At 34.5% G+C, this 22145-nt stretch overlaps 1 long non-coding RNA gene across 1 annotated transcript; it reads left to right on the forward strand.

Annotated features, from left to right (window-relative positions):
• Window positions 1-5923: 5923 nt before the first annotated feature.
• LOC122231458 lies at window positions 5924-11644 on the forward strand. The gene is made up of 3 exons (XR_006208714.1): window positions 5924-6215; window positions 10379-10490; window positions 11523-11644. It is a non-coding gene; the product is annotated as an uncharacterized LOC122231458 (long non-coding RNA).
• The last annotated feature ends 10501 nt before the right edge of the window (window positions 11645-22145 follow it).

Consider the following 22145-nt stretch of genomic DNA (forward strand, 5'->3'; position numbering starts at 1 on the left):
TGAACCCATGAATTGCGAGATCATGACTTGAGTTGAAGTCGGACACTCAACCAACTGAGGCACGCAGGTGCCCCTATAAATATATTTTTCATTATTTCCTTACCTTTCTTACAACATAGCTAAAATTAAATATATGTTTCATTTAATACTTTGCTTTTGCTTTTAACAATATATATTAAAATCATATCATTTCATTTCTCATGATTTGTTGTGGCTTCATAGTCATCCATTGTGTGGGAGGACCATAGTTTATTTAACCAAATTCCTAGATATGAGCATGTAGGTTACTTCTGATATTTTATAATTCCAGCCCATAGTGCAGTTAATTACCATATAGATATTTTTCATATTGTTATATAATATGAAATATTAATATATTAATAATATATTAGAATTATAATATACATTATATATTTATATATACATAATATTGTTATATATAAATATAATTACCATATATAATATTATACGTATGTGAATATAATTGCCATATATATATATTTCATATTATTGGCAGTGTGTACAGGGTAAATGATTAGAAGTTGAATTTCCAGGTCAAACACATATATAGTTCTGATAGATTTGCCAAAGTTCCCTCCATAAAACGTTGTGCCAATTTGCATTCCCACCTGCAGTGCTTGTTTCCCCACAGCCTTGCCAACAGAAGGTGTTGTTAAGCTTTATTTTTTGCAGTCTAAAAAGTGAAAATGATATCTTGGTATGGTTTAAATTTACATTTCTCTTATTATGAGTGAAGTTGAACATCTTCCCAACTTTAGGAGTCAGTTTGGATTTTTTTATGGATTATCTGTTCATTTCTTTGGCCAATTATTATATCATGCTTAGGTCTTTTCCTTCTAAATTTTAAAGAAAGAACTATATATAGTTCTATATATATATACACATACACACATGGATATATATATACACATATATACACATATATATGTATATATATATTCAATATTCCATATATACTGGTTCATAATGGAATAATATATGAAATATTGCTATGCTTTTATATTCCTCAGTTTTGCTCTGAATCATAATGTCATGGAAAGAGGGGATAGCAGAATCCTGAACTTCTTCTCTTTTCTCTGTAACCACACACTTTCTTTTCTTCTTTTCTTCCTAACCTAACTCTGTCTACACTCTCTTGTATCTCACTTCTCCACAAAGAGTTGTCTCTTGCCTACTCTTTAGACAATTTGTCCTTAGGCCTACTGCCTGGGAAAAAGGCCCCCAATGCCTCTGTAGATGAGTTTAGGTTAATTTGAATATGAAATTTCAGAGTGCAGTGTTCCCAGCATGGTTAAAAAGGAGTAACATGGGTTTGGTGTTCCAAGTACATGTGGTCTTATGAAATTCTTGTCTCATGGAGAGAGGCATGACTAAAAAAGCACCAGAGTGGTCCTATAAAATAGCTTTTCTATTTTCTGTCCTTGTTGAGTCTAAAGACAGTAATGTTAAAGAGTAAAGCAAAAATGTTTTTGCCTATCAAATTTGTATGGTGTGTGTGTGTGTGTGTGTGTGTGTGTGTGTGTGTGTGTGTGTGTTATGAGGTACTAATGACAGTGTGGATAATGAGATTTCCATTTCATTACTAGTAGTAAAACTCTTTGAAAAGCAGTTTGATTACATGTACATATTAACCTAGTAATTACACATTTGGGAATCTAATTTTAGGAAATAATGCCAAGAATCTAAAATCTTTAGTTTTGATTACCATCACTGTAGAATTACAGTTGGTGGTCTAAAATAGGAAACAATAGATATTGCTAATACTAAGAGATTAGCTAAGCAAACTATGATGATTTCACCAAGTAGAATATTATTTAGGCTTTAAAATTGTTACTTGAAAAACTGTATAATCCCACAGGAAAATGTTTCTGGCAAAATTAAGTGAAAAATAATATAAAAATTATATATAATTGTATACACAATTTGACTTAAAGTGGGTTAAGATAATCTCACAGAAATGGAGGAAAGGATAAAAATTCTTCAGAGTATATCAGTGTATCAGTAGTTTAAGGCATAAAATTGTTTTCAAACTTCTCGAAAAAAAATTCTGTGCAATATATCGATGTTTGTTTTGGGGTGTTAAGTCTAAGGGTGAATTATATTTCCTGGTTTGCTTTTCTGAGTTTTCACATTTTTCTGTCTTTGAATTTATTACTCCTATAATTAACAGAATTATGGTAAGGAGGGCACCCAGTTATCTCTAAGGTCCTTTCCAAATTCAGCATGGAAATATTTTTACCCATAATCAAGAGCTTGCTGTGTTCTTTGCTGTTCCTTCTGTTTCTGTTGCATGTGTATTAATCCAGGATTTATAGTTGATGTCTGTCTTGAAATACATGAACATTAACTAAGCTCTCAAATAGATCCTGAAATTTTGAGGCAGATGCCTGTGCTGTACAGCCAATTTCCTCATAGTCAGTGTTCATTAAATGTGTCTATGATAAACTTGGAGTATAAGTAGACTAGACCAAGACCTTTATCATTAAGGTAAATTTGCATTCCCCACATTGCCAGACATTTTGTTCCAGCTCAGAAACATATCAGAGGCAATGGAATTATCTGTTAGAAATTGCCTCACTGGCATTTTTTTTGTTTGCACCAGTTCCTCCTAGTACTAGTACTATGAAAAAAAAATCTTTAGAAACTTTAGTTTCATGATAAATTTTCATGATAGATTTAAAAACCTACTCTTAGCTAAAATTCTGTCTATAGCTTAGATCTAGACCAGAATTTGATATTTCTTTTTTTTTCTTTTTTTTTTCAATATATGAAATTTATTGTCAAATTGGTTTCCATACAACACCCAGTGCTCATCCCAAAAGGTGCCCTCCTCAATACCCATCACCCACCCTCCCCTCCCTCCCACCCCCCATCAACCCTCAGTTTGTTCTCAGTTTTCAACAGTCTCCCCAAAGGCAAGGGAATTAAAAGCAAAAGTGAATTACTGGGACCTTATGAAGATAAAAAGCTTCTGCACAGCAAAGGAAACAACCAACATAATTTGATATTTCTAAAACAAAGAGGGGGTGACACATCGTTGCAGAAATACATTGCTTGATTCTGAGAACCAAAGGCAGCGTTGGACCCAGCATGGACTTCAAAGTCAGTCCAAAATGTGTTCAAATGAAAGCTTCATCGGTTTCTATCTGCCCAACTCTCTACTATTTATTTAACTCTTTTGAATTTCAGATTATACTTCTGTAAAATGTCAATAACCTTAGTTAACTTACAGGCTTGATGCAATATTAAATGATGTAATTTTAGGCAATATACAGTAGTTAAATAAATAAAAATTTTAGTATCCTCATAATTGTACAATGATATGAATTCCAAGAATGTAACATAAAGAGTCATTAAATGTTAATTCTTTTCTTTCTGCTGTGTAAATATTACACTAATAGAGTCCACTAATGGGGGGAACACTTGTCCAAGTATGGATTCTTGCAGTGACTCGTGAGCTGAAATCTCAAATATTAAGAAAGGCTAAACTAGAGAAAAGACGAATTTTGGGGCTTCAAAATTGTAACACTATCATCAAGGCTGAAATAAGGAAAAAGATACTTCATAGGATAAATGATAAGAAATTAGATATAGGAAGTTATATTCAAGAACCATTTTATTAATAAACTATTATTGGTTAATATGAGATATTACTTATAGTAATATATACATATATATTTAATTTTTTAATATTTATTTAGTTTTGAGAGAGAGAGAGGGAGGGAGGGAGGGGGAGGGGGAAGGGCAGAGAAAAAAGGAAACACAGAATCCAAAGCAGGATCCAGGCTCTGAGCTCTCAGTACAGAGCCTGACATGGGGCTTGAACTCACTGTGAGATCATGCCCTGAGCTGAAGTCAACGCGTAACTGACTGAGCCACCCAGGCACTCCTATTATAGTTATATATTTAGACTTCCATTTTAGGTTATGGTAGAATTTTGTCCTTGTTAATCCTAAAATTGACTTACTTGTACAAAATAATCACCTTTTTGGTTTGATTTTCATATTATAAAATGTATACAAAAATAACTTCTCATAATTTTATTATGAACATTAAATAAAATGATGCCTTTAAAGCACCTAGCCATATGCTTGGCATTTGTGGATGCTCAATTATCATAGTCTCTCTATAACATTCACAGCTACTCTAGAATAAAATTCCATCCCTGAAGGTAGACATTGAATGCTATAACTAATAGCTCAATATACTAGGCAGTGAGAAAAATCTAAGCCAAGAAATTCAGTTTCTGACTCCAGTCTTTTTTCTATCCTGGCCTAAACATGGCTTCCTACAGCTCTGATATACATCAGGTGGGGCTGTGATAAAATGGATCATCTCCCAGCTGCATTTTCATCCTGGAGATATGTTCAGATTCAGATAGTACTGGGTGTTGCATAATTAGGAAGGTGTGGAGCAAAAGCAATTTGGCCTTGCTTTAACCAAAGCTTATCAGACTCTTCCAGATCTTCAGATACAGAAACATAGACCCATCTATGAGATCATGGATCTCTAGTTGCCTATCTATACATTAACACCACTTTAAGGAGCTTCCTGGGAATCCCGTTGAGTGGCCTTAGAACACACAGTGTGTGATCTGAAACAAAGAGCAGCTGTGGCCCATATTAGCTCTATATCTTTACATAGTTTCCCCCAAATCTCCATAGTTTCCTTCATTTAGTTTACCCAAGTCTCATTTGGAAAACTTGGAACAAAATTTCTTGTCCTGCCTACAATAGGGTCATATGAGGGTCAAATGGGGTAATGGATCTAAAAACACTGTGGAGAAAAAAAAAATGTAACATTCTTTATAACATAAACTAGGATTATTATTATCTTCAGAGATTAAAAAATTAAAGTCTTTTAAACAATGTTAAAAAATATTGCTTTATAAATATAAGGAATAGCATACTTGTAGGGGCAGAGATTGAAGCTGCTAAGACTGACAAGGAGGTAATTGACAACTTTTGGAAATCACAAGCTCTGTTGGGGATCTTCCTCTGCTGGCATCCATTCTCTTGTTCCTGGTGTTGTTAGGATTTAGCTACTGGAGCCCTGAATTTGTTTTCTTAACTGATGTTTTATCCTATGAGTGCCTCTAACTTTATCTAGCCAGAAGAAAAGCAATGAATAGTGAACATGAAAAAGAAGCAAGATGAGAGAAGTAAAAGACTGGACAGAGAGAGTTCTTCTGCACAGTGCTCCAAGACAAGTCTACTCTCACCTTACCGCCTCCTGTAGTTTAGATGTTAGGAACTAATGACCACCAAATCAAACATCATGGCTCCCATCGTGAGTGTGCTGGTATTCTCTCTGCTCTGTGGTATATTTACGTGTTTACTGATTATTCCAAGATGATATTTTTCACTCTCTGAAAGTTTCAAGGGCAAAAAAATGCACTAGAAATTTGGGAAACACTCAAGAAGCTATAAAATATTACCTCTTGATAGCAAGACATTTTATAATGATATTGTGTCTGGTGGGCAGGGCTGTCAGTGTAACATGAAGATTAAATCCTCACTGGCAGTGGATTTTTATCTATTGCCAAGGACAGAAATGTAAAAGGTCATTTTAAGGAAAGCAGCCTGTGCAGAAAGTGATGGGGCATAATGCTTGTGGAAGGCTAGAGAAGCCAAATACAAGGGGATTTCTGCAAGGTAAAAGGTCACAGATGCTGCTACAGGAATGACTCAAGAAGATGACAACCTACATTGGCAGCCTACATTCACAAGAAGGTATCCAGATGAAAAGAAAGTGAATTCTTAGAATTGCCATGAGAGCTCTTGCCCTTGATTGTGACACAGTTCTGACAATTCTGAGATCACTATTAACTCACTACCAGTACTGGGAAACAGATAACTTCACAGGAGTTTAATCTTCTCTTACAAATGCATGATGTCAATATGCTAAGGTCCATTGCAACAGACCATGATTAAAAAAGTATTTTCCCAAAGTACAGGTGAAGAAACTTAAGGTTTAGAGATCTCACAGAGCAAGCAAGTATTGAAGCAAGCTAGTGTGCAAATCCAAAACACTTCAGCTTCAAAGTCAATTCTGTTAATCAGCTTATTATATGTGTATAGGTCCTATTCATAACAAAGTATGAAACTGCAAGGAGGAACAGAAGATTGAGGAACACCGGATTTTCTGGATGTTAGTTTCTTTAATCGTTAAGGGAATTAGTGACAATACCTAAGGTATGATAACATTCAATAATGAAGGCAAAAAAATTACCGGTTTTAGCCTTATCTAAATATTAGTGAATAATTTATTTCCGGTGCCTGAAACATTGTACACATGCGATAAGTTTTACTAACATAATTTAATCAAGTGTCTCCAAATTCCTGTTTTTAGGTATGAGTAGGTTAATTCCAAACAAGTTAGGCACCACCCTAAGAATTGGCAAAAAGCAAAACAAACAAAAAACCAAAAACATGGTATATTGGAAGAGAAATACAATGGGGATTGTAGTGGAGACAGGGAACATATATCCCCACATTCCATAATCACTCTCAACACTGAATTTTGATATCTTAGAGGAAATAAATTAAAACCATCAGAAATGATTTAGTGCCTTAAGGCTGTCAAAGATAAATGAATCACCTGTGTAAAATATCAATAAAATAAGTGTTACATTGTCCAACAAGTATAAAAAAGAATCACAGTTTTGTTCATATATATGTCTTCAGCTAATTTTATTTATGTTTATTTGTTAGAAATTATGCTAGAAACATGTTAGAAATTATGTTAGTAACAAAGGTGAATAAGATAAATGTGATTCCTCTCCTAATTGAGCTTACATTCTAATGGAAGATATAGAAAGAAAATAAGTACAAATTTTACAATTTAAGGTACTGTAAAGTGCTATGAAGTAGGCAAAAAGAATTTAGGACAGCATTGGTTATTCAGATAGGATGTTTACAGGCTGATTTTTTGGACATGAGACCAGATGGCTATAGTATTAAAAGGATCATCGCTAATTATTGGCTACATTTAGATTCCTGGTATGAAAAGGTAACCCAACATCCTTATCTTCTTTTGAGAAAGTTCAACTTTTGTTCTTAGGATAACAGAAAGGATTTATTTTCTTAAGAGTCAGTTATTTTTAGTGCTAAAGAGTTCAAATGTAGTTCAAAATGCCAACCTGATACATTGACTGGGAAAATATGGCAAAGCATAATTTCTAAGAATTAATTATATCATCTGATACATGACAGCAGGTTTTGCTGGTCTAAGAATTGTATCTAAAAGAATATACACCACAAATATAAAATGAAAAGACCAGGTTATGTTTAATAAGTACACTTATAGCAAAGAGAAGGCAACTATAGTGAAATGGAGAAATTTGGAAATACCCCTAAAAATATAAGCAAATCAGCTTATCTCATTAAGTCTATTTTTTTCCTATCTGAAACAGAAATGTGGGTAATAAATTTGGGGAGGAAATGTTTCTTTTCTACTTCTGATGTTTCTTTCCAGGTGAAGGAAAAACAGTTTGGGTAACAATTCTGGCTTCTCTCTGCCCCTTTATTTGTTCTGTTCCAGAAAAGAAAAAAAAAACAAAAAAAAAAAAACAAAAAAAAAAACAAAAAAAAACTAGATGACTTCCTTGAAATGGTAAATTTATGAATAACCTGGGCCAGTTAAACATCTCTCTCTCCTTTTTGGGAAGGAGCTATGAAAGAGGCAGGCTCACCCATAGGGAGGATGCAATGGAGAGCCAACTGGCAGGTAGATAAATCAGTCAGTGTTAAGATACTTGATGATATTCTTCAAGGTCAAAAATCAAGATAATAAGGCAATAATGTGCAGATATCCTTAGGATTTTTATTTTTCAATATGTCATATTCTGGTGTGGAAGACAAATTCTATTCAAACTCTCAACAATAATAATTTGTGATTTACAATTCAGTTGTGGCATTAAAATATAATGACAAATCTGAAATTGTTGCAAAAAATTCACTGCATAGAAACATGTACATTTTTTTATTCTAGCAGTATACTTCATAACTAAAGCTCAATCTTCAAAACTAGAAATAATAGTGAAAGCATAGGATTGAGGCCCAGAAATTTTTAAGCAACCAAGAGACACTTCCAGGATACCTCAGCTTTAGGTGAAGGATGCTGTGTTCTATTGATCAATAAAGGACTCATTCCTGTCTGCTAGGTAATGGTCTCTGTTATAAGTTGGATTGGGTCCCCACCCCAGAAAATCTCCATTGATGTATTAACTCTTGGTACCTGTGAATGTGATCTTTTTTTTTGAAAATAGTCTTTGCATATGTAATCAAGTTATGATGAAGTCATACTGGAGTAGGGTGGGCCCTCAATCTAAAATGAGTGATGTCCTCATAAGAGAGGAGGAAAGACCCAGACACAGGTACACAGGGTAAGAAGACAGCCATGTGATGATGGAAGTAGAGATTAAAGTGATGCATCTATAAGGCAAGGAACACCAAGGATTGTTAGCAAATATCAGAAGTTAGAAAAAGCAAGGAGGGGTTCTCCCCAACAGAGATCAGAGTATGACCTTTTAAATACCTTAATTTCAGACTTGTAGTCTCCAGAATGGTGAGACAATAAATTACTATTGTTTTAAGCCACCTGGTTGTAGAATTTGGTTATGGAAACCCTAAGAAACTAATACAGTCTGCACACCTAGTTACAAGAAAACCCAGGCATCACTTCCTGCTCCACTGGAAAGATCATATATCATTATGTAAGACTTATGTTGTATAGCCTGGTACTCCTCGAACTTGGAGAACACAACCAAAGCCATGCCCCAGTTGAGTGTGCTTTCTCAGACGCTGTTGAACTCAGTTCTACTTCCAAGAACTTGCCCAGACCAGTGTTGGTAAAGTAGTGTTGTGCCAAGGGGCTGTGTAAATGGAGAAGTCATGGAGGTTGAGAGGATGGCCAAGTGGACTAAGAGTGAGCTGACTCTCAAATTCAGGAGAGACTCAGAGTCTCCTACTAATACGGTAATCATCTGTGATTTACCAAAGTAACCCTGTGTATTTGAGTCTAGATTTAAGGGTCCGATACCTGAAAAATCACAGAATATAGTAGCTAAGGGATTTACCATCTCTCCCTATTGATCTGCTTCTAACCTTTCACCTTTGCTTCCAGGGTTTCATCATTCTAATACCTTGGACCCCATTCCTCTCAGCTACACATATTTGTTCCTTTTATTATGTTTAGTCTCTTGCCTCTAATATCCTGCATATTTTTGTCTCCATATTTATAGCTGATGATGTTTCTCCAATCTAAAGATTCTCCTTGTTCCTCTTTGTCCATCCAAATGCAACCTTTAAGGCTCAAGTTATATAATCTACTTTCTCTATGAAAACTCTGCCAGTCATTGTAATCACAATCAACTACCTTGTGTGATCTTATTATGCAGTTCTTGTTCCTAAGTTATTTTATAATCCTACTTGATGCTATTACATTTATGGTGTTTGGTGGGGGAGGTGGGGAGTGAAGACAAGGTGGTAGCCTTATCTTTCAAGAGGATGCTTGGCTCATTTAGGGTAGGTGTAAATTAAATCGGTTGTACAATTTTAATATTCTCTCTAGTACATAGCAAAGTGAGGACTATAGCAGGTGGTCAATAAAAATTGACTGGGTAATGAAGAAATCTAGTGCTATTATAAATGAGAAAAAATACAGCTAAAGTGTAAATGTAGAATCTGGGTCAATCATGAGATTCCATTATTCTAAAAACTATGCAAATCTTGATTGGTCCCCGATGAAAGTAGAAAATAAAGGAAAAAAAATTTATTGAACCGCTGTACTATGTCTCAGGTACTGCACCAAGCAACTTACATGTATAATCCTCCTAATCCTCTTTAAGATCATGATCATTATTCCCAATCTAAATATCAGAAAATTGAGAATCAAAGAGCTTCTTGAAGAACCAATATTGAGCAGAAGATCCTTGCATGATACTATGCTCCCCTTCTCTTTCAAAGTCATGTTTTAAAACATTTTGAGGAGCAGAGCAAAAGAATGCCTTTGGACTCTGTATGGGAATTCAAAGGGTCACATTAAAAATAAATTGATTGACAGCAACTACATGTGTATGACAGGGCAATCTTGGTTCTTGGTGACATATGGGGCATTGTCCTCCCAAGAGATAAATGTCAACCAGAGGTTTTCTTGATGGAAAACATTATAAAAGAACTTCTTTGAAGGAAAAAAATCTACTATTAAAGTCATTTCAGAGACATTGAAAATGTTCTTTATTCTCTTAGACTGTAGTGAAAAAAAGCATTTAACCTATCAGCCTGCAAATTGACCTTGTGGTCTTAGAAAAGACAGGCTAATTATTTTAAAAGGTTACACTTCCTCCCACTTCCAGAAAAGAAGAATGAGGCTCAGCAATATGGAATGACTAGAAGAATTATGGATGTTCCTCTTCAAAGTTGATGATTCCCGAGGCTCAGTAACAGCTCCAGGCACGGACATAGTAGGTGGGTGACAGATTCAAAATAGGTTCTTTTTCAATGTAGTATAACATAGTGATTAGGAAGCATATCTAAAAATGTACAAAGAGATATGCAAATATCTCATTTTTAAGTGCAGCCAAGTATAGTGATTAAGAATAGAAATGCTAGAGTCAAGCCAATATTTTCAAATTTTGGCTCTACGTCTTAAAAGCTATGTAACTTAGGTCACGTTATTACACATTTCTGTTTCTTCATCTATATGAAGGTAATTATACTGCCTAATTTATAGAGCAGTTAGGATTAAATAAGCTCATATTTATAAAGTGCTTATAACAGTGGTAAAGAGTTATAACAATGTTTTTATGTAAAGTACTATTAATCCCTGACATTATTTGTAGAATCATAAAAATATAAATTATTTTCTTCAAAATCTTTGAATCTAAATGTACATTTTTTTTTTTATTTGAAGAAAACTCTTGCCCAGATTACACAGTGAAGTATGAGCAGAATGAAATCTTCCAACTCTTAGCGACTATTCCGGATCTTTCCCCAGTTCATGTGGCACTTTCAATATTGTCAGCCATGAAAAGATGCCATTAGCTCTTCTGTTTCCTTCCTCTTATGCTGGGAGCTTCCCAGTTCTAGAACCCAGTTTGGGAACCTACAAGCAGGCTCCTGGGGCTTCAAAGCCTTCCTACTCACAGAAATTGAGAACCAGGAGGACACTATCCTCCAGAACTTGTGAGTTAGTAAATGATTTCCTGAAGGCTGTGATCAAAATGTAAACTATTCAATACACGGGGACACTAATGAATTTATCTGAAAGAAAAATGATTGATGGAGAATGGGACAAGGACAAGTAGATTGTTAGGAGATAATCAGTTTTTGGAAAATGTCATGGGTAGTAAATGACTTAGGAATTGGAGGTGGGGAATATGAGCAGGGTTCACAGAGAAAGAAAACACTAGAAGCCAGGCAACCCACACATTAAGAGAAAGAGTTAGCAATGCACATGGTGTCTGCATATCATTTAAATGTAGCTTTCCCTTCTTCCAGAATTTAATTAATTGGACAGAGAAGAGTAGTGATAAAAGAACAAAAAGGACAAAGAAAAGATGGAAGGCAGGTCTGCTGCTACCGTGTGCAGATACTGTGTTACATTTTCATCACAATAACCCTATGAGGTAGGTTGTTTGCAACCCCACCTTCCGATGAGGAAACTCTGTTTAAAATAGGTTTTAAAACTTGCTTATTCAGCTAATAACAGGCAGAACTGGAATTTAAAGATAAGGTCATTCTGTGGTGTCCAAATGCCTGGCTCACTCTCTATTGTAAAAATCCCTTTTCTTTTCTCCCCCTTGCTGAACCCAATTGAATGGGTTCTCACTTTGAAGCACTTCTTTTCTTACCACTGTGCCTGCCAAAAACTCATCACCCTGTATTAGAAGGCACTTGACTGCACGTCAAAGAGAGAAGAGAAACTGCTCTTCTCTAGTTAACTATTTTTAGCACAAATGAACTGACCCACTGGTTTATCTTAAACGATGCTGGCAGTATTCTCGGGGCCTGGGCTAAGGCTGAGAACACACTACTGATCGTGCTTACAGCTGCAACTTGCACCTCACTCTCATTGAAAGGCAGACTGGGCCTGGTTCCACATAAATTTGCATGAACTGGATAATTGTCTTAACTTCTCAGCCTGATCATCATGCTCTTTGCTACATTTGACATTATTTACTTCCCTAAATAACTCAGTTGCTGAAAATTCATCACACGCCTGTTTATTGGAAACAGAGAAAGAGGTCACTAAGAATAATATTAGAATGGATTTTGGAGGCTCCCTCATACTGAAAAAAATCCTGTGGAAACCAGTTCAGAATTATATGTATAAAAAAAACATGGCGAGTGAAAGGAAATATGATTCTTCTACTTCACACGCTCCACATGACCCAGGTAACTCCAAAGAGAACACAAACGATAAAGGTCAGTTTGTGGCTGAAGAGGAAGACATTCCCATTCATAGTGAAAATTTTTATGACCAAATGAACATCATCAATAGAGGTAGTTAGAACATGAATACCAGTGTTGGGTCATAGATTTTTAATACACAGAACCATGAAATTTTCCTCCAACCTTCCCTGGCTGCCAGATACTTTTCTGAATGATAGTGGTTAGGGATTCTTTAAAGTGCATGTCATGGCCTTGTAAATAATGTTCTGTTTTGCTTTTGCAGGTTTATGAATAATGTTGTATTTTGTTTTTGTGTAATTAAAAAAAACCTCTTCCTCTATTTTCTATAATTGCTGTCTCTTCTCTGAGGCACCAGAAGATGATATTTATTAATTGACAGTAATTAGTGCTGAATATGTACACAGTACGGTGAAAGCTACAAGAAAAAGAAACATAATGTAAGAAAGATTCAATGTTAGCTTGCACATCAGTTCTGGCTCTGTCACTTGTGGGTGAATGAATGACTTGCAGAGAGTAATCTATATCTATAAGCAGCAGCTTCCTTAACTAACTCATAAGAAGATAAATAAAAAAGAGGAAATCCATTGCATTCTTATGTGAAAGGAGATTTGGGAGGAGAAAATGACATAACGCTGGTAAGTTGTTCAACACAGTGCTAGCCACATAACAATGCTCCTGTGAGGGGAGCACCCTTACTTACTGTGAGGGGCACCCAGGTGACTCAGTTAAGCATCTGACTTCTGCTCAGGTAATGATCTTGTAGTTCTTGAGTTTGAGCCCCACATCTCCCTCTCTCTCTCTCTCCTCTCTCTCTCTCTCTTTCTCTGTTCCTCCCCTCTCACGCTCACACACACTCTCTCTCAAAAATAAACATTTAATAAAAGTACTTACTATGAGCAATAGTAAAATGGGTAATTTCTAATTTCATATCATCTTATTGTTTTCTGTAAAACAAGTGACTGGTTATATAAGTAAACATTTTCTTTCAGTTAGAGTAGCTTTTGATAGATTGCTTTAATTTTTTGCTATATATTGTTTTGTTTATATACCTACACTTATTTTGTTTATTACATTTTGCTTCCTGCCTTTTGAATGTATTATTATGTCATAAACACATTTACATATTATTCTCTATTCTGTGGCTAGACTGTATCCCATGAAGTATAGATACTGTATCACGTTTTGGTCATAGATGAAGTCATGAAATTTAGAAATCGTAATGCTTCATTCATTCCTTGCCCAACACTCAGGTCTATCTTTTGAATCTGTCCACTTATCTATCCTTACTATTGTAGCCCTCATTTGGACCATTTCACCTCCTTTATATTTCACCTGAAGATTATAACAGCTGCTTTATTGAACTTCCTGTCTCAGATCTTGTCCCTTTTATTTCAATCATCCCTCACTCTGTAAACAAAATAGAATCTTTTAGTGTCAAATTTCTTCTGTTTCTCAGAGCCTTTTCATTTGGAGTCTCAATAAATGCATTTAAACTCATTGAACTCAACAACAACAAAAAATCCTAACTCCTTGAGGTTTTTACAAGGCCCTTTAAGATCTGACTGTCTTCTAAATGTATTGCTTCCAAATGTAGATAAATGCAATTTTGCACAGAATTTATTTTTTTAATAAATAGGTTAAAATAATTCAAATTTAACATGGAAAGGCAAACATCCTCAAATATCTATTTAAAAAATACTAAAACACCATTTTAAAAATACCGAAGAAAGATACGCATTTTTGATACTACATGAACTAGATTATGGTCTTAAAATTGTTTATTTTTTTAAATGTTTGTTTATGTTCGAGAGAGAGAGAGAGAGAGAGAGAGAGAGAGAGAAAGAATGTGAGTGGGGGAGGGGCAGAGTGAGAGAGAGAGACAGAATTCGAAGTAGGCTCCAGGCTCTGGGTTATCAGCACAGAGCCCAATGCAGGGCTCAAACCCACGAACTGTGAGATCATGACCTGAGCCAAAGTTGGAGTCTTAACCGACTGAGCCACTGAGGAGCCCCTATGATGGTCTTAAACGTAAAGACATTTTATATGGACTCAGAAGTAGCTTAAGATTATAGTGACAGAATCAGAATTAATAAATTGAATAAAGTAGATATGAAAATTTAATATGTAGCAAAAATGGCAGTTTAAATCACAGGAAGAGGAAGATTTATTTTAAAATTTTGCTAGAATAAAGGACCTCTCATTGGAAAGAAAATAAATCTAGATTTTTAATTCATATATATATATACATAATGTTAAATTATATATAAATATATATATAAATATATATATAAATTATATAAATTTATATATATAATTATATATATTATATATATATATAAATTTAATTCGTATATATATATAATGTTAAAACCACATACATGGATCATTAGATATGAAAATAAATAATTAAAATATTTCAAGAAAAAAACGGAAGTTAATTTTTAGTCTATAGAAAATAGCTTCTCATAGAATACATGGGTGGGAGGCCTTTTTTGACTAAGACAGTACCTCAGAATCCAGACGTATATAGATGTTTATAAATAGGTTGTTAGTGTGGAAAAGGCACCTTCTAAAAATTGTAAGAAAAATAATAGCATTGGATTTTATGACAAAGTATGTGACAAAAAAGTTATTATATTTACTATTTTAAAAACTTCCTCTAATGATTAAAACAAATCAGAAAACCTTATAATAAAGTTGTCACTGAATACAAACAGGCAACTCACAGAAGAGGAAATCAAAATGCCCAAAAAACGTGCAAAGGTGCTCAATCTAACCTGTGGTAAAGAAAATTTAAAAGAAAGCAACAACTAAATACATCTTCATCAGGCTGGCAACAATTATAAAGGGCAGTACCATCCACTACTGGTAGTGATGTGGATAAGTACCCAATATGTTCATGTTGGGAATGTGAATTGAAACGGTATTTTGTCAAAGCAGTCTGTTTATGGCTGGTCCGATTAATATTACAGATAACAAATAACAATCAAATTTGTGGAATGTTCTCCAATAGTACATGGGCAAAAGCAATGAGAAATTGTATATATAGTACATAATAAGCACATGTATATTATGTATTATATATGTACATAATCACATATATTTGCATATATTTACACACATGCTTATAGTTGAAAAAAGTAAAGACAATATGGATAATGTGAATGCATATTGTACATTTGTAGGAGAAAACAGTTGAATCAATAAGTATTCATTTTATGGATATATTAAGAAGCATAAACTAAGATTTTGGACAAGATAGCTAATTTAGAGTGTGTGTTTTTTGCTCTTCTTGTCAAGGCTCAACTAAATAATAATAAAGAGATAACTACATAATAAAGGGATAAGACAGATATAAATAAAAAGAGATAGGAGGGATCTTTAAAAATCTTAAGCAAATTTCCACAAGACAGAAAGCAGATGGAAGATAGGCATCTGGTAAAGGAGATCGGAGAAAGCTGTAGCATAAAATAGAGGTAAAAAGGGACTTTATAACCAAGGAGAAAAATAAATTGCCTCAAAAATGCTAGCAAAGTCCAGGATTTAGGAATCTCGGGTACAATGATGGGTAGGATTGATACTATAAATAATAGGTAGGTTACTTTAAAACCTATATAAAGAATAGACAATCATCCTGTCCCTGCATGAAAAATACACAGATGTTGAATGTCCTATTTTGAGGCATGAGAGAGAAAAAGCAAGAGATTGGGAGAAAAAAAATTCTTTTGATAAAGCTATTGAACAAATCAATGAAAAATATACATAAGTATCAGGGTACAATGAATTAGTTTGTCCATGCTTTATGTATTTTCTTGTGATTTTACTTTTTGCTCAATATTACAATTTAATATTATCTTGTTGCAGCTCTAAAAATATGAAGCATCAGTTGATATACATAAGATTCATTCTAGATGTTTAAGTCTAACATTCTTTCATTTATTATTCACCAAAAAAGTTATTGAGCATCCACTATCCTGGGCAGTGAAGAACTTGACACAACTAAAATTAAAAACTTAGAAATGGATAAATATCCAGAATAATCTTAATTACCAAAACTGAATCAAGGAAAAATGAGAGACCTGACTCATTTAATAAATATATTGGTAGTGAAAGGTCTTTCTCACAAACACAAAACCCACCATAAACAGATGGTTGCAGGTGAGTTCCCCAAATATTTGAAGAATGAACCCTTCCAATAAAGACTTCTAATAAATACTTCACAAAAAAGAAACATTTTCCAAATCATTTTATAAGTATTTATATAAGAGATACCAACTTTATACAAATATCTCATTTTCGGAATGAGGAATCTCAAGCCCAGAGAAAAGTCATACTATTTTCTAAATTTGTTCATAAATTTTTAATGTGACAAAACCACTATGTCATGTACTTCTTTCCCCATAAGGGATAAAACTTGTCATAAATAATATAAGTTTAACTTAAAGATATTTGAAAATCTGTCATCAATTATGCATGACGCTTTTTCTATCATTTAGTTGAGGTTTATCTAAGTCAACAGGCTTGGAAATTACCATAAATTGAATAGAAATTGTTTATATAATCAATCAACCAACAAAATATTTCAACTCTACGCAGGCCAAATCCAATATAATAGATGAATAAAAACAGGATTCTTGCTACTCTATTCCTCAAGAATTAAAAAAAATATATATGTAGACAAGTAAACTACTGAAAATATAGTAAACAATACCACACAATGATGATGCAAATAGGAACCAGGGTGAGGAAAAATTCCGGTGGGTTGACAGGGACAATTTGGTCTCCAAGGAAGAGGAGACGGATTGTTAGGTAAACAAAGTCTACATACATAATGTGGAAAATGATTTAAAGGCCAACCTAGCACTCAAGTTGTCATTCATGGTATCCATTTCTTTTTCTTCCTTCTTTTTAATTCTGATAAGAACACTTAACAGTAAGACTTATCCTCTTAACAAACACTGAAGTCCACAAAAGAGTATCATTACCTATAGGCATAATGTTATACATCAGATCTCTAGAAGTTATTCATCTTGCATAACTGAAACATAATACCCACTTCCCCCTCTTCTATCCCCTGGCAACCTCCATTCTGCTGTTTCTATGAGTTTGACTATTTTAGATGCATCACATAAGTGGAATCATGCAATATTTGTTCTTCTGTGACTGGTTATTTCATTGAACACAATGATATGAAGATTCATTTACATAAAGTGACAGGATTCCCTTCTTTATTAAGGCTGAATAATGTATTATTTGTATATGCCGCATTTTCTTTATTCATCTGCCAATGAATACTTAGGTTGTTTCCATGTCTTGGCTACTGTGAATAATTCTATAATTTATATGAGATTGCAAACATCCTCTCAAGATCCTGATTTCAATTATTTTGGAGAAGTACCCAGAAGCGAAATTCCTGGATCATATGGTAGTTCCATTTTTAACTTTTGAGGAATCTCCATACTAATTTCCATAATGGCTGTATCATTTTACGTTCCCACCAACAGTAGACAGTATAATTTCTCCACATCTTCTCCAACACTTATCTTTTGTTTTTATTTTTGATAACACCCCTCCTAATAGGTGTGGGGTGATATTGTGGTATTGACTTGCATTCCTTCAGTGATAAGTGATGTTGAGCATCTTTTCATATATCGGCCATTTGTGTGTTTTCTTTAGGGAAAGGTCAATCTAAGTCTTTTTCCCATTTTTTAATATTGGTTTGTCTTTTTGCTGATAAATTATGGGAGTTCTTTATGTATTTTTGATATTAACCCATTAGATAAATAATTTGTCAGTATTTTCACCCACTCTATAGGTTGCCTTTTCATTTTATTGATTCCTTTGCTGTACAGAAGCTTTTTGTTCAAGGTAGTCCCACTTGTCTATTTTTGCTTTTGTTGCCTGAGCTTCTGATGTAGCATTCAAGAAATCATTGCAACAATGTCATGAAGATTGTCCTCTATGTTTATTTTTCAAGAATTTTACAGTTTCAGGTCATGGTATCCATGTCTAAATGAATATATTCACAAAGATTTTCGCATAGTAGGCACTGTGAACATGGTTACCCTTGATGATTTATTATCCAATTTTAAGAGCTCAGAAATTTTTAAGAAAGATGAGGATTTCAAAGTGCTTACAGAAACATTAATACAGAAATACAAGTAAGCACAACTGAGGGAGATTAAGTCTGAGATAAAATCCTAAGCTTAAAGAAAAGTCCCATTTTTTCCAAGGAACTGAGAGTGGAGAAATCAGCATCCTATAAAAATGAAAATTACAACTACAAAATCCGCTTTGGGGAAAAATATAATTTGTCAGTACACATTCATAACCACTTATTTGATAATATATTTTCTTTTTCTCGTTTAGAATGAATGTGCACAAATATTTATGTTGCTTTATTTTTCCAAATCTATTTTCCCAAATATAGCTCTGTGTCCCTGTGTGCATCTATAGCAGTCATTCTTAGTGAACACTTCTCCCTTTCCAGGATTGTCCAAGCAATTGGCTTTACATTGTATTTGGGGGTAAACTCTGGTCTTCAGTCAGTCACACTCGCTGATAACAGGCCCAAGCTCACATAGACCATTCAAATACCTGATACCCACCTCTCTCCCTGGCAATCTTAGGAATCAAGAACTTTCATACTAAGCACCAGACTTCCTCCTTCACCTTTCTCTCCAATTGTACTGATTTTTTTTCTTTGAGACTGGAGCACAAAATATTTTGTTCCCCTCTCCTATATGCACACACACATGCTCGGACTTTAGAAATATACTACTGTCTTCCCTTTGCTATAATATAGGAGTTTAAAAATATGAGGTTTAAAATAAAGAAGTCTATTTTCTCCTGGTGACTTCACAGCATACGTTTGTGTGTGCACAAAACACAGTGTATTTTATTTTCCTTGTAAGTTCAGCTTCTGGCATATTTTAACAATCTATGTTTCCAATGAATTATTTGAGCATCATCTTATAAAAATGGAAATTTAAGATGATTCAACATTTTAAAAATCTGAACTTTTTTAGTCCTGATCTTGTTTATTGGTTTGTTAAATTACAATTGTCAAAGAGTATCTGCATGGCTCTCCAGAAGGCTGGTTTCACTTTTTTCCAGGCAAACGTGGACATGGGTAGAAGGGACTCTGGATTTAGGCTGAGAGGGGAGAGGGGAAAACATTATCAAGTCAAATGGCAATATAATCAGTGTGTCTTTTTACTAAAACTACTTGGGAAAAGCACTCTAGGAAATCCTTGGCTCTTTGAGGATTTCATACTGGGCACCTTTTGTTTATAACTAAGGTGATAAAAGGATTTAAAAGGGGAAGGTCTTAGTTGTACTCCATCTACAGCTTTCAAGGAGAAAATGCCACTTTTATGTTGAATAAAATTTGCACCATAGCACCGATTTGTATATAAATTGATTATTCTCCTTATTCCACCTCAGAAAAGATGGTAGGAGAAGGGATAACCTGAAGGAAATCTCCGCTGTGGGGGGAAATGAGATGTAAAAAAGTGGTTACCTGGAACAATAAAGAGGCATCCCACAAGAAGGGTATAACTGGAATTGTTGCCATTTGCTCCCACTTTGGGCAAAGACAATTTCATCTAAGTCTAAACCAGAGCAACAACTGCCAATAAATGGTGTCAAACCCCAACTAAGACAAAGAATTTGAATGGTATAACTCAACCCCTAGTCCTACCATCCAGTTAGCTTGTCCAGTTTCCCTGTTCATTTCATTAACCTCATAGTAACTTAGAACCATATTTTACTTGCATGAATTGTTTGGATTGGAAACTGGTATGAATCTTAGTAGGCAAGACAACATAATTTCTATTTTAAACTCATATTTATCAGACCAGCAGAAAAGAGTATCGATCAAATTGGAACTTCTATTTTGTATTGGATTGTGTCTAAGAGGCTTATCCAGTTCTCAGGCAAGGTATATGGGTGAAAGGAAGGAAATAGGAGAAATAGCCCTTGATATGTCCATCAATCCAAATGATCATCAATCACTGATTTCAAGGTCACTTTTGTCTTTCTATTGGCCTGTGTGGGTCTGGAAGATCTTCTCTGCTATGTCCATAACACAGATGGTAGTCTATCTACAGACAGACCTATATAGATAGTCCTACAGATATATCCACAGCTTATCTAAGAATTCATCTGTTTGGCCCCCAATGGGCCTCACAGCTATGTACTGTGTGAGGGCATATCACCTCTCTGGACTCTGCTTGGGGAAAGGCACAAAACCTTACTCTCTGGATCAAGCCTCCTTCCATCTTTCTTACTCCAATCTGGGAAAGTCTTTTTTTTTTTTTTTTTTTTTTCTAGTTGCCACAGAGATCCCACTTTCTTTCATAAATAAAACTTGGTTCCCATGGAACTTTATTCTGGTACCATTTTTTTTAATGGTTCAAGGTTCTAGGTCTCTCCTGACTGTGAACTTATCTCAAAATCAGTCACTAAATGTAGAATGGCTTAATTTTAGATCCTATTGGTAAGGTTTGTCTGTATGCTTCAACATTGCAGGTATGCATGTTTATATAAACTATAGTCTCAGGCAGAAGCCATAACTTTCTTTTGATCACATTTCATAGGCTAGTGAGCTCTGCACCTGCCCCAGGTTTCATGCAATTAACTTGACTCTGATCTCTTGCCATTCACATTGAGCTTTGAATCCCATTACTCTGCAGGAGGCAAATCCTAGCTGCATCCAGACCCAGAGCCCAGTAGGCCCTGGCTCTAGTCCTTGATTACTAACTTACCATTTTTCTATTTCCTTTCTAGTCCATGGAGATATTTTGCTTATTTTGAGTTTACCATACCTTAATTATTTTCTTGTTCTTTAAAAATTTTATATCCTTGCCATGTTTAGAGTTGATTGAAAAGTTGAAGACTAAACTCCTAGTATTATCCTGATCGTTGGTCCCAACTTTTAAGTTTCAGCTTATCCAGCTATAAGAGTGTCATTGTGCACATTAAAACCCAAGCAGATAGGCAAGTCAGCAATCCATCCTGTCCACAGTCCATCTGATGAGTGAGACTGGGTCCATTATCTTGCATGAAAAAGGAGCCTCTACCTACCTGATGGCTATTTCTGTATCACTTATTGTAAATAGATCATTTTCAAAGTAGTGGCTGTTGCATGTTTTCACTATCTTTACCATCATATAAAGAATTATGCATACAATAATATTGAAAAATTGTTTCTTGCAATGGGTTGAATTTACCATTTTATCTCAGATAAAACCTAATTTTAATCTTTGGTCTCAACGCTGGCATTGTGCATAGCAAGACAGCAAGACCAAGAAACTCAGAAACCTAAATACCAGCAGTATTCTTTCTGAAATTCTGTTGAGTGCAATGCAAAGCTAATCTTGAACTTTGTGACTATTGTTACCAATTTGTTAAACGTTTTAATGAAAATTTTAAGACAGCAAAATTTCATCATTTTCTCCTGTGTTTTAATCAATGACATTTGATATGCAGGCTACTGCCTTGTGGACAATATTGCATTCTATAGCACACCATTTTTTACATTGTGAAGAACTTTTGTCTCCACTGTGGAATATCTAAATAGTTTCTAAATAAAGGAAAGTATCTGTTTGAGTAAAGTGTCTTTATGTTACAGTTGAAGGACCCAACCCATAGAGTGTCTTTTAATTAGCATTCAGCTAAAAATTTATAGAACAGCACTTGAACCCC

The sequence above is a fragment of the Panthera tigris genome, chromosome D1 (assembly GCF_018350195.1).
Source record: "Panthera tigris isolate Pti1 chromosome D1, P.tigris_Pti1_mat1.1, whole genome shotgun sequence".
NCBI lineage: Eukaryota > Metazoa > Chordata > Mammalia > Carnivora > Felidae > Panthera > Panthera tigris.